Source organism: Sceloporus undulatus, unplaced genomic scaffold (assembly GCF_019175285.1).
Source record: "Sceloporus undulatus isolate JIND9_A2432 ecotype Alabama unplaced genomic scaffold, SceUnd_v1.1 scaffold_19, whole genome shotgun sequence".
In the NCBI taxonomy this organism is placed as follows: Eukaryota; Metazoa; Chordata; class Lepidosauria; order Squamata; family Phrynosomatidae; genus Sceloporus; species Sceloporus undulatus.
In genome coordinates, this window is record NW_024802941.1 from 2,420,743 (window position 1) to 2,438,319 (window position 17,577).

Here is a 17,577-nt window from a genome sequence, read left to right on the forward strand (position 1 = left end):
CCCTGTGAATGGTGGAAAGATCCAGGGAAAAGGGGGGCGGCAGGAGAGTCTTCAATCAAATTATTGCTGTTCAAGAAAGACAAAGGGAACTAGTGACTTTTAGGACTATGGTGAAGATGAGTTAGAGCACATGGAGGTGGGGAGAGCCAGTGGCAACAAGGAGCTTTCCCATTTGGGACCTAGCTTAAGCTTTGTGAGCTTTGCCAGGACTTGACTGTCAGGCTGGTGCTGTGCTGCTGCCCCTGCTTTTTTTTTTCTTGTTGTTGGACAAGCCAAGAGAAGTAGCAGAAGAAATAATAACTGTTTGGGGTGGGAATGACTTGAAGCTGTGTGGGGAAGGCATGTCTCTGGGGAAGGAGTATCGGGGGCTGATTGCCTCTCTCAGATTGAGAGCACTCCTCACTGGGAAGCCTGTTAAGCAACCAAGAAGCCTCTTGCCCATGCTATTCTTTGCCGCAAGACTAGTACAGGTGAGAGGCTTCTTGGTCACTGCTCAGACAGTTGCTGAGCAGTGACTGAGAAGCTTCTAGTCCATGATGTTATGATTTTAATTGTACAGTTTTAACTTATGTTTATATATGTTTGCCGCCTTGGGTCCCATTTTGGGAGAAAGGCGGGATAAAAATAAAATAAAATAAATAAATAAATGCATGCCACCCTTGCAGCAAAGGCTAGTGTGAGCTAGAGGCTTCTCAGTAGCTACTAACTTTGCACCTGGTCACAGTGAGAGCAGCAACCTAGTAGTCAGACAACTGGCCTTCTTTTTACTGTAAGGCCAGCATGTTTTACTATAAGGCAAGCAAAATTTGCTTTCAGAAAACATCCATGGTGCTTGCACCTTGATTTAAAGGTGAACTTAACAAAAAAGGAAAATAACTTTTTAAATCAGGCAGGTTGTTGGCAACTGATTGGCTACCAAGGAGAAGGATATTGATTTTAGGAATGGGTGATGTACCATTTAACAGATTTATTTTTTTTTTTTTTACAAAATTGCTTTCAACTTGATTATATTTTAATTTGTAATTTGTTTATATATTAAGAAATTCATAATATGTATACTATAACTTAACACACAGTGCATTTTGGCTTGACAACAGTCAGTGGTATCATTCGGGTTGGGGTCACTTGGTGCAATAACTCATGGTGTCACCCTACTACTGATTTCCTCCCATACCACATTATACAGAATCCTTAGTAATGATTTTTGTACTGTTGCTCTTTAATGTTAATTATAATTATCATATATCACTGAATGTAATGGCATAAACAACTAGCAAAAATAAAATTATATCTTTAAATTATAGTATATGCACGGCCTAAATGTATTTACATGTACACTGTTTAATGTGGTTAAAGTGAAAATTTGGTAAGATGTAGTGTTTTTAAAGACAACTTTAAAAGAATATTTTTTAAAATTAAATTTTAATTTTTAAAAAAACAGGGACCTCTTCTTTCTCTACCCAATTCAACCTACTCTCACCATTTCTTCAGCATTTTAAAGGAATGCAGGCAAACACCACAACTCATTTCTGCCAAAAGTCAGATGTTTGGGGAGCAGTGGTGTCACCTCCCCCTTAGGGTGACACCTGGTGCAGCTCGCACACCCCGCACCCCCTTAGTGATATTCCTTGACAATAGTACATCTAGGGGTCTTTGCATACCACAAGCTGAACATGGGCCAATACTGTGCTATGGCTAAAAAAGTCAATGTGATTCTAGAGTGCATCTTGAGGGAAGTTATAATAACATTTTATTCTGCTTTGGTCAGACCTCACCTGCATTACTGTGTCCAAAGGAGGGTAAAGAAAATGGTAAAAGGTCTGCAAACCATGCCCTTGAAGAACAGCTTAGGGAGCTGCATATGTTTAGGGTGGAGAAGAGGGGACATGATAGCCAAGTTTATGTATGTGAAGGGATGTCATAACTGAAGAAGGAGCAATCTTGTTTTCTGCTATTCCAAGAGACTAGGACTAGGAACAATGGATTCAAACTACAGGAAAAGGGATTCCACCTAAACCTTAGGAAGGACCTCCTAATGGTAGGAGCTATTGGACAGTGGAATAAGCTGTCTCAGAGAGTGATGGAGTCTAATTCTTTGGAAGTTTCTATATAGAGGCTGGATGGCCATCTATCAGGGGTGCTTTGATTATGCCTTCCTGCATGGCAGAGGGTTGGGCTGGAGCCATCCACGTGCTGGAAACTATTCCAATAGAGATTTGGAATCAAGAGAGCCAAGCAAATGGAAGACCAAGAGTGGATTCACCCCCTTCCCAAAGCAGGAGATCCACCAGCCACTCCTCTTTGTACCTGCTTTTTCCTCCCTTCAAATCTTGTAGTGATCTGCCCTGAGGCCCAGTTTTGGGGAAAAGATGGGATCAGAATAAAATAAAATAAAATAAAGAACAGCAATTTGTTTTGTGTCACTTGAACAAGCCCATGTATTACCCACTCCTTAATTATATAAATAGAGAACTCCAAGAGAAATAAACCACCTGCATCATTACCTCATATCCTTATCTGCGAACTCATCCAACCCTTCCTGATGAAGCTACCAAAGATGATAGTATTTAAAAGTACTGAATTTGGAAATAGTACAATTATGAAGAGTCAGTGTATACTGGTTTGAGGAAGACATTGGGATTTCAAGGTTTGATTCCATTCCTGGCCATGGAAACCCACTGGGTGATCTTGATTAAGTCACAGTTTCTCAGAGGAAAGTAAAGGCAACTCCTCTCTGAACAAATTCTGCCAAGAAAACACTGTGAAGCACCTTGGAGTTGCCATGAGTTGTCAATGACTTGAAGGCACACAACAACAATAATCATGAAGTGAAAACATAAATAAAGAAACTCATAATCACCTGGGATCCTCTTGCCATTAATTCACTTTAGTCTCTGAACATGTAAGCACATTCTGCTAATGGGCTTTGCGTCCCTTATATAGACATTTCAGTACTTCAGACTGGGTGCCTAATAATACTGCAGGGATTGACTGTTCTTAACTACTCAGTGAAGCAAAGAACCAATTTCCTTGTTTATTGTGTCCCCATATTTTCTTATCTTGAAGCACCACATGGAAGGCTGCTTCACCCACCTGTGAATTAAAAATTCAACTCTGAGAAGAATTTCTAAATTTTCCACATGCTACATGTAGAATCATAAATCATAGTGAGCTTCTGTCACTAATAAACCAATACCATGTCACTAATAAACCCATGTATATAGCATACACACACACACCTCTTGGACTCCTGACCATACAAGCCTAAAGTTTCCCTTTTCTATTTAACCAAAATATTCAGTGCAGCTACATCAATATTTAGAAATTACTGGATTATGCTGTTAAAAAAAGGGGGGGAGGGGTACACAAGCTTTTTCTTCTAGTATTTTTGTCATGGAGTTGAGGTACAAAGCTGGCTACCCATTGATCACAGCTCAAGGATGATTATATGTAAGGACCGTACCAGAAATTCTCACATGGAAACATCTGGCATGAACTTGGAAATAAATTTGGCATGAAGGTACAAAAACTGAACCCACCTGAAATAGGAGTTTCAGTTTCTTCGCTTTCATAAATATTAAATGGAGTTGCCTTTTTTAAATAGAGGCTGGATGGCCATCTGTTGGGGATGCTGTGACTGTGTGTTCCTGCATGGCAGGGGGTTGGACTGGATGGCTCTTGTGATCTCTTCCAACTACAGTGGTACCCCGGGATACGAATTGATCGCGTTACGAAATTTCCGGGATACGAAAAAGTTAGATTGGAAAAAACTGTTCCGGGTTACGATATTTTTTTCGGGTTACGAAAAAAATATCGGCACGAAATTCAAATGCGAAGCGCGGCTAGCGGCTTTCCAGCCGCTAGCCGCGCTTCGGAAAAGCCTTTTCAGGTTGCAAAATGTATCGGGTTACGAACGCCGCGGCGGAACAAATTAATTTCGTAACCCGAGGTAGCACTGTATATGATTCTATTATTCTTCTGTTATTCTATTTCAGGTGACTTGTCACTGATACTCTAGTGGTCTTTTCTATCTTGTCCTTTCTCCAGCTTAATGTTAGCTCTGTACCTCTTTCTGGCAGTGAGCTTTTCTCATGGCAAATGCTTTAGGCATATGGTCATTTGGGGATATTCTGGGGCAGAAATAATGGCTGCCACTGGCACCTTTCTTATGGTGGTGGTGATGATGATGGACACTACTTTTCTCCAGGATGCTTTAGAAGTGTACCCAATATAGGAAATTTGAGATGAGGAAATAGTAGTCGTTCACCATCACCATTCGATGACCTTCTTCAGAGATTTCATATACTGTAGATATTAAACTGCAAAGAAAATATGACATCCTGAGGAACCCAGTAATATATGTGCTACATAACTCAATAGTTTCTTCCCAGCCCCACCTTTTGAAAGTGGCCATTTAGAAGGGTGCAGAACCAGTCAAGCACAGTGTACTCAGTTTCCAAAACTGACACTCTATTTAGAACACAGTGGTGGATAGTAAATTGCCAGTGAGCGATCCAATGGAAATAGAGTGATATTGCTCCATCCAGATTTCAGCAGTGATCCATCTGGATGATCCAGACTGATTTGATGTCAAACTCTCAGTCCCTGAAAGCCAGATGGAAAAGTATCTAAATATGTTTCACCCAACTGATGGTATCTAGTTGCCCAGTGGTGTCACCAGGTGGGTGCACGAAGTACAGATCACACCAGGAGAATCTCTGTTGGGCCCTCCTGCTGCTGCAAGGTATATATGCATTGCTACTGTGCCCATCCCTTCTTGTCTGTTGCCCTGGCTCTCTCTGTGAGGAGGAAACCAAGACATCATAGGAGGAGGGACAGCATGAGCCCCTTCCATCCCCTCCCATTGCCACCACACCTAACACCCTGGGTGGGAAGCAGGCAGATGGTTTGGCCAGCAAGTGAGGTCAGGATAGGCTCCCACTGCCTAGCAGCACTTTCCTGGTCTGGGGCAGCAGGGGAAGAAGTGGGAGAGGAGGGGTGAGTACATGTGTCTTGTGGTTTTGCCACTGCCCTGGCTATCTCCCTGAGGAGGGAACCAAGGTGATGGTGGCAGAGGAGCCAGCATGCCCCTCCTGGCTTCCCTTCTGCCCTGGCTCTCCCCCCAAGGAGGGAGTCGTGGTGGCAGCAGCAGAGGGGTGGGCGGGTGAACGCACAAGTGGGGGAGGCAAAGGAATCTGCCACCACCTGGCTGCCTTTTCCATGTCTTGCTCAGGATGAGGGACAGGCGAGCAAGGCTACCCCCCCCCGGAGCCTCCCACACTGGGTGACACCACTGTGTTTGCCCATGTTCCTTTTAATGTATCTGCAACCAGCAGTGTCAAGGTCCACAAAGAACCCCCCAAAGAAGACCATCAAGCACCTTTCTCACTTGCTCTCTCCCATTTTTAACCTCATGAATCTTATCACTAATACCTCAAATGACCCTTTTCCATTTTCCAGACTTTTTTAATCTTCAAAATTTTAATGCCATTATCTTTTACCTCTCCTAGGCGTCATTCCCACTTACAAATAAATCACTTTGCGATTTGAATCGATGGATCGGTTTGGCAGTGGGAGCAAGGTTCACACTACATTTGCCCTGATCACATTTTCTTGCGGTAAAATAAAATAAAATAATCCACTTGTGGTTCACATTGGCAAATGAATCGGTTCAATTTAAAGAGTTTTCAGCAGGATTTTCGTTTTCCTCTGCCCATCACTGCAATTGCATTTACATATTTCCATAAGAGGGTTGAAGGGAGGGTGAACACAAGTTGTTAATTTCCTCTTCCCCACCTGGCGACCCCTTATCACGTCATAGTAAATCGCTTCCGATCTGTATCTCGTACACACTGACATTGAATCAATTCTTGAAGTTGATTCTAAGCCACATCTGATTTACACTTGCACGGAATCGATTTATCTAAAAAGACGTGTCAAAAATCAGAATCAAAAACATGCGTGTTAAATGGGTCTAGCTCATGCCCCCCCCCTCTGAATCGCTTCAGCAATGTTTTTTGTACTGTTAGTCATAAATTATAATAGTGGTTTAGTAGTGACATAAACAACTAGCAAAATTAAAATTATACCTTTAAATTACATTATCATATGCATAGCCTGAATGTATTTATCTATGTACATGTAAATACATTTAGGCTGTTTTATGTGGTTAAAGTGAAAATTTGGTAAGATACGACGCTTTGAATTTTTAAAAAAAGAACACTTTTTTTTTAAAAAATTAATTTTTTAGAAACCTGGGGCCTCTTTTTTCTCTTTCCACTGAACCTCGCTCTACTCACACCATCTCTTCAGCATTTTAAAGGGACTCAGGCAAATGCCACAGCCCATTTCTGTCAAAAGGCAGATGTTTGAGGAGCAGAGGTGTCACTATTCCCTTAGGGTGCCACCTGGTGCAGTCTGTACCCGCCACACTCTTGGTAGTGGTGCCCCTGGCAGAATATTAATAATTTCATCATGTAAGAAACTCTGGAAAGGCCAAGATGTTTATTTAAAAAGCAACTGTTTAAAAAATGAAGTAAATATATTTATTACTAATCTGGTAAGAATATATTTGCAGTAATATGAAAAGTATCATGATTTGTATCTAACCTGAAACTAGCTTTCATTTCTTTGACCTGAAATGGGAATGCTTCTTTGTATGTGCATAGAGAGATCTTGTAGCACCTTTGAGACTAACTGAAATAAAGTTGGCAGCATGAGCTTTTGTAGACTTCAGTCTATTTCCTCAGATGCATATTGTATGTGTGTACACATGCATGCATACATATATGTAAGTCTGTACTTGCACAGAATGAAAGATCTTTTATATCTATAAATACTTGAGCGGTTTTGTTGAAAAAATAAAAATCAGAAAAAATCAGTGTCAATAAGATCTGTTGTGAAACTGAACTAGACAGATTTTATATTTCATTAACTGATTTATATTTCATTAATGAGAACAGTTTTTTCAATAAATGTACTTGATCAAAAGTTAATATGTTTATACCATAATACAGTTTTCAGAACAAAGAAAAAATTATCTGGGCTCTACAAATATGCAGTAAGTCAGGGTGTAATGGTTGGGGTATCACTTTTCGTTTCTGAATAAAAGTGATAGCTGTAACTACATTCACATTTAAGTGAGTAAGGGGCAAAGCAGACCAGCATAAAGAGCCAGCTTCAAGGTGGCATGGGGCGGCCACAACGCTGCCCCCAAGCTGGCGTCACACCGCCCTGCTGACCACACATTGAGCGGTGTCATGGTGTTTCTGTGGCACGGTGTTTACCCCTGCATAAAGCTCTTTCTATCTACAGGGCTCTCTCCCCAACTCTCACTATTCCAAATGCAATCTTTCTCGAAACTATAGCATTCCAGGGAAACCTGCTGAGAAAACCTGCTCTAGACATTTTGGACTTCCATTCCCCAAAGGTTCAGCCAGCATTGCTAATGGTCAAACGAGAGTGAAAGTCTGGGAACAATTATTCTAGAATGTTCAGGTTAACAGATGCCAACATGTGTGCCCACCATGCCTTTGAGCATTTATAGTAAACTGGCCTTCCATATCCATGGAGTTTTATCCATGGATTCAATCATCCATGGCTTGAAAATATTTTTTTAAAAATACAAAAAAAAATCTCCCTCCTACTATAGAGTCCTTTCCTCTTTTCCCCAACTCTGTTGATTTTATCATTATAACGTTTTATATTGTAATTTATTTAATTTTGTTTTATAATTTGGGATGGGAGGTTGGGAGGGGGATAATAGGATTTGATATATTACACATTGTTTTTACATGTTGTAACCCACCTTGATTCCCCGTGAAAAAGCAAGCTATAAATAAATCATATTATTATTATTATTATTATTATTATTATTAAATTCTAATAAGCAAACCTTGATGTTGCCATTTTGTATAAGGTATACCATTTCATTACACCATTGTATTTAATAGGACTTGAGCATCCACGGATTTTGGTATCTGGGTTGGGTGGGTCCTGGTATTCTAGTGGATACCAAGGGCCCATTGTACAGGGACTTTGGATAGGGTGGGAGGAAGGAGATTTCTATGCTCCTGTCTTCCTGTGAAGGGATGCTTATGCTGCGATACTGGATCTGACCATCAAGGTAAGATGCACATTACCCATCTTCTGGTTAATTATTCTGAATTGGTTCTTCGTGGATTCAGCTGCCTTCGGCACGTTACAGACCGCCCAAAACGGGTGGTCTTATGCCGCTGCCTGTTGCTCCGCGAGGGAGCTGCAGCAGCCAAACCGCGCGGCTCCCTTGTGGAGCAAGAAGAAGCCCCAAAATGGTGCTTCTTCTTGCGCCCCAGGGTGCGACATGCAGACGCTATGCGTCCGGCACGTAAAAATGGTGGCGCCCATGTGCATAGGGTGCCGCCATTTTTACGCCCCTGTCACATGTTAGGGGTGAGGCCGGTGTGGACTCTAGGTCCTCAGCCAACCCCTAGCACGTGACGGGGGTACCACAAGGGCCCGTTTGTAACGAGCCTTTGGTTCACTTGGATAAGGCTAACTTTAGCAGACATTAATGAACACATGTCATACGAGTTGGTTATAAAACGTGGTGGTATGGAGAGTCTATTCTTAATGTTAAACTGAGCATATAGAAAAAAGGAAGAGAAACCAACACTCTCCATGCTTCAACATGTTTAAACATTCATTTGCCTCCCCACCCTCACAGCCGAATCCCAAAATTTGAAATGTCCTGGTCTGGAGAAAACCATCTCAAGGCAACAACAACTGCACAGCTACTGTTTATTTAAATTACAACCTGCCTTTCTCCCCATACACAACTCAAGGAGGTTCACACTAAAGGTTAAAACAAAATATTTATTTATGAAATTTATATGCCACATTTCTCCCAGCACAGGTTTTAAGGCAGCTTACAGTTAAAAACACAGTATAAGGTGGCTTTAAAAAAAACCCTACTAACACAAAAGTTAAAACACAATTAAATCAAAGTTTTAAACTTTGTTTAAAGTTTAAATTTAAAACAAAATTAAAAGTTTTTTTAAAAGTACAAGTTAAAAACAGTTTTAAAACACATTTAAAACACAATAAAACAGAAAAACAACTAGAAAAAACAGCCCCAATAAAAGCTCCATCCACCACAGCATACAGCCCAAAAGGTTTATATTTAATTTAAAAAACAATTAAATAAGCTATTCTATTAAAAATGGGACTGCTTTAAATCTGTGTGAAAACATGAAAAACATAGCAACAAGGATAAAAGTACAGCACTGACACTAAAAGACCCTTCTGCAACAGAGTTAAGTAGCCTTGTCTAAATAAAAAGACCTTTGCCTGCTAGCAGACAGAAAGCAATGAGGAAGCCTATTGTGACATTGGCTTATCCAGACCAAGCTAGACTCCTGTAGAGAGGATTCCACAGATTGCGGATATTCATCCAGAAGGCCCTTACATTTCCTCACCAAGCATGTTTGTGATGATGGTGGGATCAAGAGTAAGCCCTCCCCAAGGATCTTCAAACTTAGAAAGGTTCATATGGAAAGAAACTGTTGCCTGGATGCAAGCCTATTTCATCTTTTTTTGTCCCTGCCTTGTTTTAAGAAGGGGGGAAATAGAAAAGTTACAAATAGAAGATGATGTCATTTAGCCCCTGGTAAAATCCTGGGGAAAAGGCAGAAAATTGTATGTTCAAAGCATCATCTGAATTTGGACATACTGGCTTGCCGTGGCCCCAATCCACCTTGAAGCCAGCCAAAAAAGGAGCAGAAAAAGCAAAAAAGGTGGCAAAAGGCAGTTTTTCCCACCCACCATGGCTGGAAGACAGCTTTCGTGTGACGTGTAAATGCCGCTCTGCTGGAGCACCCGGAAGCCAATCTATGTGTGGGCAGCCAGGTGGATTGAAGCTGGCTTCCAGGCGTCTGGGGGGTGTGTGTCATCTGTACACCACGCCCCCAACCGGGCATTTTATGCCAATAATAATAATAATAATAATAATACTTTTTATTTATTCCCCGCTCCTTAGTTACGAATTGCCTACCTAACTTAAATAAGCTCAGATCTGCAGAACCAGATAAACTGCATCCCAAAGTACTGAAGGAACTTGCTGAAGTACTCTCTGAACCCCTTGCCTTCATTTCTGAGAAACTGTGGAGAACAGGTGAGGTACTACTTGACTGGAAAAGCGCAATCATTGTCCCTCTTTTCAAAAAAAGGCAAAAACGAAGATCCAGGGAACTACCAACCACTCAGCCTAACTGTAATAAAAGGGAAAATATTACAACGGATTATATAGAAATTTGTCTGAAGTATCTTGATGACAATGGAGTGATCATTTGAAGCCAGCACAAATCTTGTCAAACTAAATGTGGAATAGATGGGAATACTGTAAGATGGATCCATAATTGTGTTCAAAGAGTTGTCATCAGTGGCTGGGCTTCAAACTGGAAGGAGGTCATAAATGGAGTCCCTAGGGTTCTGTCCTTGGGCCATTAATCTTCAACATTACTGTCAATGACTTATTTGATGGGGTGGAAGAAATCCTTATCAAGTTTGCAAATGACACAAAACTAGGAGGCATGGCTAACAGATTGGAAGACAGGAGCACAATTCAAAAGTATTTAGACAAACTAGAAAATTGGGGAGAAATTATGAGATTCAGTATACACAAATGCAAAATTCTACATTTAGGCCACAAAAACCAAATGCACAGATACAGGATGGGGGATACATGGCTCAGCAGTGCTACATGAGAAAAGGTCCTTGGAATTATTATTGGATCCTAAGTTGAAAATGAGTCAGCAGTGTGATGCTGTAGGAAAAAAAGGGAATGCTATTTTAACCAGCATTAATAGAAGCATAGTTTCCAAGTCGAGGAAAGTAATAGTCACCCTATATTCTGCACTGGCCAGGTCTTAACTGGAGTATAGTGCTCCATTCTGGATTCCTCATTTTAAGAAGGATATAGACAAGCTGGAGTGGGTTTAGAGAAGGGGTATGGAGGGATGTGGTAAGAGTTATTGGAGAACAAAACCTACGAGGAAAGGTTGAAGAAGTATGTTCAGCATGGTGAAGAGAAGACTGAGGAGTGATATGATTACACTGTTTAAATACCTCAAGCACTGTCAGAGGGCAAGAGCAGGACCAGGTCTAATGGTCTGAGGTTATAAGAGTACATTTCGATTAGAACTATCTTCTTGACAGTAAGAGCAATTTAGCAATGGAATCATTTGCCTAGTGAGGTGGTGTGTGTGTGTGTGTGTCTTCTTCTCTGGATGTCTTCAAAAAGAGCCTGGCCCATGAGGCACCTTCCAACTATGACTCTGTGACTTGCCCAAAGTCACCCAGTGGATTTCTGTGGCTGAATAGTGATTCGAACCCTATTCTCCAGAGTTGTAGTCCAATGTTCATTCCACTACACCATTTAAAACAGTAATTTAAAAGCAAAGAATAAAAGTTCATTTAAAGGCCATGTTTAGTTAGACCCTTGATCACTTTGTCATCATGTTCCCACTTCACGTAGCTGTTTAGGCCCTCAATGTTTAATCCCAGCCATATTGGCAATTCTCTCCCTTCACAGAACTTTCAATGCAAGCTTTCTTAGTGTGTTCCCAATGTAAACTTTAAAACTGTTAACTTAGGCTCTGTGCAGACTGGCCATTAAGGCTGGCCTGGGGGCAGAGTTGGGGTCCACATGATGCACACCCCAACTCTGCCCCCAGGGCGCCATGATGCCATGTGCTGCTTCTCATGGCATGTGGCATCATGGCGCTCCTTTGGTGCTGCATCCACATGATGAAGCACCAAAAGAGGACCTTCAAGCTGCGGTGGCACAGCTATTGTACCCTTTCCAGGGTGCAAAAAGGAGCTGCTTTTTGCAGCTCCTTTTTGCACCCTGTAAAGGCCGGATTGGGGCCACGGTGTGTGGTTGCCACAGCCCCGATCTGGCACATCTGAAGGCGGCTGCAGGCCGCCCCTTAAAAGCTGTCTGCACAGCCCCTTAGTTTTTGTTTATGGAAGGCATGCAAGAAATATTGTTTGTGTCAATTACCAAAAATAATGAGAGACTACATTTGGCAAATGGTTTGGAATGAAATCTCACCATGTCTCATTTTGACAGAAAATGTATTTTTATATCTGTGCATGATGACAGTTGATTTCATGATGTTCATGGTTTGTTTAAAATTAAGGTAGAAAAGAGTAAGTTCTGGCAGTATGGGGCATGAGATACCTACCTTAGTTTCAGCACTGGCTCAGCACTGGCAAATCCTGGTTGATGCTTTATCTTTTAAAATTAACTCAATAGCGGAATCTATACATATCTATTTAGAATTAAATTCTATTCAGTTCAATGAGGCTGATTCTATTGTAGGAGAGTAAAACATTACAGCCTTATTGTATCCAATATAGACATACCATGTATACTCGACTATAAATCGATCACATGTATAAATTGAGGGCTGGTTTGGGGGCCAAAGTTATGGATTTTGATATGACCCATGGATAAGTTGAGGATAAAATTTAGGGCCATGTAACAAAGGATGTAAAAGTTGAAGGAAAGGAAAACAATGCCAAAAAAGTTCCAAAATTCCAGGAAGCATAATTGTTTGTGCTCATATTAAAAGCTGGATTGATGAGAGAACAGAGGGAAGTCACTGTTTCCAGGACAGATTACTCTCTTGTTTTTCACCAGGGGATGGTTCCTACACACACACACACACACACCAGTATATATGAGTTAAAGTACAATACTTACATTGACCCATGGATAAGTCAAGTCAGTTTTTTGGGATCAGTTTTTTTCAGTCACTTTTTTGACTAAAAATGCTAGACTTATACTGTACATGAGTATATAGAGTACATGATTCTCAAATATATTATTATGAGAACCAGGGGCATCACTATTGGGGTCTGGGGAGTATGGACCACACCAATTGACACTTTAAGGTGGGGTGACACCATTGTTGCCCAAACATCTGCCTTTGGGAAGAAACAGGCTGTGGCTTTTGCCTGCTTCTCTAAAAAAATGCTGAAAGATGGCATGAGTGAGATGAGGCTCAGTGAGGAGAAAAGAGAAGGATGTTTGTTTTTTTTAAAAAAATGAAAATAAAAATTTAAATTCTTTTAAAAGTGTCTTTAAAAACACCACATCTTATCAAAAATTCACTTTAACCACATGACACTATATACATTTAAGCAGTATGTATGTAATAAAATTTGTATCTAATAAAATTGAAATTAGCATCTTTTGTTTCCGGAGAAGCTGGACTGCTTATGAACATTCAGTGCCACCACACCAGCTCAGCCAACTGGTTTCATCACCATAAGCATAATATGAGATAAATCTGCCTGGAATCCCGATTGTGTAAACAGAAGAAGGAATGCAACGTTTATGAAACTCGCAACACAATCTCTTCCCACACTCAGATGTAAGTCCTTTCAGTGGGAGTTTCTTTCAAATTAAACCTAAGACAACTTCTGAAGTAGCAGGTTTAAAATATGTGACAATGAATTTGTAACTAATGCCACTTGCATCCACAAATGTTCAGAATTTGTTTTTATAAAGCATATAGGCAATTACTGTATAATTAATTTCCTGACAATTAACATACAACCAATTCTAAAGGGAAATGCACCCATTTATAACACAGAGAAATGCTACTAGACAATTCAGGTCACTGGGTAGCCACCCCATGTGCACACACAATCCTCTTACTCGTTTATAATACAAGGGGAGTGTTTTACAAGATGTTTTCAATTAAACCTTTAAAAATTTATAAAAGTGACTGTTTACTTAATTGTTGTCTATGCTTATTTCTATAATAGAAGAGTTTACTGTTTAAAATATTCAGTAGCAGACAAGGTTAGGAATAAAAAAAATCAAATTTTAACGAAGTCAAAACAATTCAGCAGCAAAGCTGCAGTGAATATGATTTGCTGGTAAACTCAGGTTAAATAGAATTCCCCTATCTTTAAAGGACAAAAATCTGCTAAATTAGTGTCCTTGTTTAAAAGAAATGTCTCCAGATTCTTTACTTCATTTTTAAAAGTTTCCATCCAGAGAGTTTTGCAAAATACTATTCTGTATGCATGTGCTGTGCCAGCACCATGGTTAATGGGATCATGACAAGCAATCCCACTCTGCATTTCAATGATCCTTCCCCAACACCATATTTTTGCATTCAGCTTTTTATAGTAATTTCCAAGTTATTGTATTTGCAGAGAGAAATTTCTTTTTAAGTACTAGGAGTTCATTAGTTTAGACTTTTGGGGATGCTACCAACATTAGTTCTGTTTGCTCCTGAGAATACCATAACTGCAAATCACTGTCACTATTGGAAAATGCACCAATTAAAACAGCAGTGAAAATTTTATTAAAACTGAATCAAAACAAATCATTCAAATTTGAGTGAAAGGCATTTCATTGGAGGTTTATTTATACAGATTAGGTAAGAACACCTTGAAATTATGATAAACGACAAAAGTATTTCAAGACTCATGATTGACTGGAATAGATAGCACACATCCTCGTCACCTTTAATATGATTTACCCCTTCCCAAACCAGTTTTTTGCTAGGTGCCAAGCTTCTGTTCGCATGTCCCAGTACCATTATGTTATTTTCAAAATGGATGGCAATCAAAAGTGGAAAGACCCAACACTTGTCTTCTTTTAGAAACACATAAAGAAGGGAGAGAGAACATAGATAGCCTTTAAAAAGGTAGTGCAACCAAGTGAGCGGTAATGACTTTAGGGATCATGCTGCAGGCTCACTCCTCTGCATATCCTCTCCTGTCCCCATCTCCCTCAGACATGATTCCTTCTTGTCACCTACAGTTTATGATAGTCATAGCTTGCAATGATGTCTGAATTAGATAAGCTATAGTTAATGCTGATCACAATTTTTCCCCAAGTCATGACTTGGTATATCAATTCAACTGCAAAGTCAGGATTATCCATGTTGTTGTATTTCTGATTTCTATGAATGGTTGTGAAAGTTTGATAATGAAGAAACCTCATAAGAAGAGAAATCTACTCACTGAAATGTGGTGCTGGAAGAGAGTTCTATGGATCCCATGGACATGGACAGCCAAAAGGACCAATAAAGGGGTCCTAGAGCAAGTCAACCCTGAATTCTCCCTAGAAGACAAAATGATTAAATGAGACTACAGTGGTCCCTCCATATTCACTGACATTACAGGTGAAGGACCCCTGTGAAAGTGGGAAAACCACAAATAAAAAAGCACTATTCTTTTTACCTAACAGAATACCTCTCTAGGAACCTCCAAGTCTTCTAGTGCAACTCTATGGTCAACATTTGCCAGAAGTTCATCATAGAATCATGCTGGAGAACCGACAAATGCCTAGAGAAGTGTTTTCTTTAAGAACTTCTAGATTCTTCAGCACAACTCTATGGTCAACTTCCAGCAGAGTTCTCTGAAGAACCTAGAGATTCCTAGAGAGAACATATTAATCAAAACTGCAAATAAATCTGCAAAATTCAAAACTGCAAATGTGGAGGGCTAACTGTATTGCACCTTGGACATATCATGAGAAGACATGACACATTCAAAAAGATAATAATGTGGGCACGTCAGTAAGAAGTAATGAGGACAACCACATTACAGGTGGTCAGACTCAATCAAGGAAGCCATGGCCCTGAATTTGTGACACCTGAGCATGGCACTTGATGACCAGGGTTGGGAGTGGGGAGTCTCTCATTCATAGCATTGCCATAAACTGAAGTTTACTTGATGGAAATTAAGAACAACAACATGGTTGGAATTTGAATGTGAAATGATAAACACAATATGACTGAATCCAAACTACGGTGGATATAAAAGGGCTGGCAGAAGTGGTCTTTCCCAGCCCATGTTCCCCATCACAGCCCCTCTAGCTCCTGCACTACATGCTTCACAGAAAGTCCCAGCATGCTGGTGAAAGGAGAATCCCTCAAAACTGAGCAGAGAAAACTTCTGTCGGTAAAACTCTTCCACTGATGAGGGACAGATCCTGGATCTAATCCAGTTTGCCTGTTTCAAACACAGGCTGGTATCCTGTTGTTAGTCCCAACTGGAGAAGATCCATTCAATCATTTGGTGAATTACAAGTCAACATATAGGTAAATCCCACTGATTCCATGGGTCTAGTCTTGTCAGGACTAGGGATAGAAGGAAATTCACCAATTTGGAAGTTCCCAGCCCCTTAGGAAACCTATACAGGAAGAAATGAGATTAAGGGGGATGACAGGTTATATGTTGTCAATGCTATAATGGTGTTTTATGTATTTATATAAATAGTGGTTTTCTCTCATTTTTCTTTTTCTGTTTTCCCTTATCTGCTTCTTGTTTTCTCTTCATTTTGTTTTTGTTACGTCTATTGTGAATGTTTGTGTTACATTTTAAGGTTATGCAAATTAATAAATTATTTTAAACCAAAGTTCCTGAAACTTTGTGGAAGTTTTTGTTTGTTCATTTGTTTGTTACAATACATGATAAATTGCATAGTTTTGATCTGCACAGGAGTTTGAGAAACACAGGTCTAAGAATGGGATTTAGGACATTATGACAAAACTATGGTTGGTTATTATAAACCAAAGAAGAGAAGGGAAAGGGAGCCTATTGTACTGGTCTGGAGAGGTCAGCATAATATCTGGATTGGGTTTCTATGGCGGGTTACAGACCGCCATTAGGGACGTCCTGAGGACAACCCAGTTTGAAAAAGGGGCATCTCTTCCAGACGCCCCTAACCCTATCACGGACAGAGTCCGTGACAAATGGCGGTGGCCATTCCACACGGCCGCCGCCATATTGATGTAGCAGTTGCTGTGCGTCCACACGTCGCGCCCCGGATGTGACACCACGAGTGCACGACTAGCGCCTCACGGCGTCTCTTCCGGGGCCCAGGAAGGAGCTCAATTTCCGCGTTCCTTCCTTGGAGCGTCCGGGAGCCGCACGGTTTGCCCGCTGCAGCTCCTGGATGCTGAAAGCAGAGGCGGAGCCAGACCACCGCAATCCGGCGGTCTGTAATGCGCCTATGTTCTTCATGGAATAAACTGTTGCTTGTAAATACATATAATGACCTGAGTAGAGTTGTTAAAATGCTTTTGATGTTGCGCAGCACGTGAGGCAACACTCCAACGTTTAGCACCAGATTTTCCCCCTTCATGGCTGTAAACAGCAGCTTGTGAGCTGGAGAAACATCTCTCCCTTTCTCAATGAGCAAAGAGACTCTGGTGGGGTACAGACTGCCAGAAAGAGGTGGCCAGTGGCCGCCTCTCTTTTCTGTGTAATCGTGCTGCAGCATCCAAATTGTGCAATGCAGCTACGTAGAAACAAAAGGATCGCTAAAAAGCAGCTCCTTTTAGTGCCGCTGCAAACTGCCTACAGCAGTGCGAGAACATCACTGCTGCGCACACCCATCTGGAAGGTGCGCGGCAGTGACGTCACAGCTGTGTGTGCCATGTATATGGCGCCGCACAGCTGTGATGTCCTGGTGACATCCTAGGGTTGTGGGGTGTCTGGAAACGGCACCCCTAGGCAACCCTAGCACGTCACCAGGACGTGCTAAAGGGTCCGTATGTACAGGGC

At 40.9% G+C, this 17,577-nt stretch overlaps 1 protein-coding gene across 2 annotated transcripts in view; it reads right to left on the reverse strand.

The window, feature by feature from the left end:
• The window catches only part of LOC121917479 (cannabinoid receptor 1), a 40,940-nt gene that overhangs the window by 5,583 nt on the left and 17,780 nt on the right, over positions 1 to 17,577 (reverse strand). Inside the window, exon 2 of one of the 2 annotated variants that reach the window (XM_042443493.1) lies at positions 15,028 to 15,127. The exons of the other annotated variant lie outside the window; for it this stretch is intronic. The gene's annotated coding sequence lies outside the window, so the exon portion shown is untranslated. The remainder of the gene's footprint in view (positions 1 to 15,027; positions 15,128 to 17,577) is intronic. 2 annotated transcript variants of the gene reach the window in all.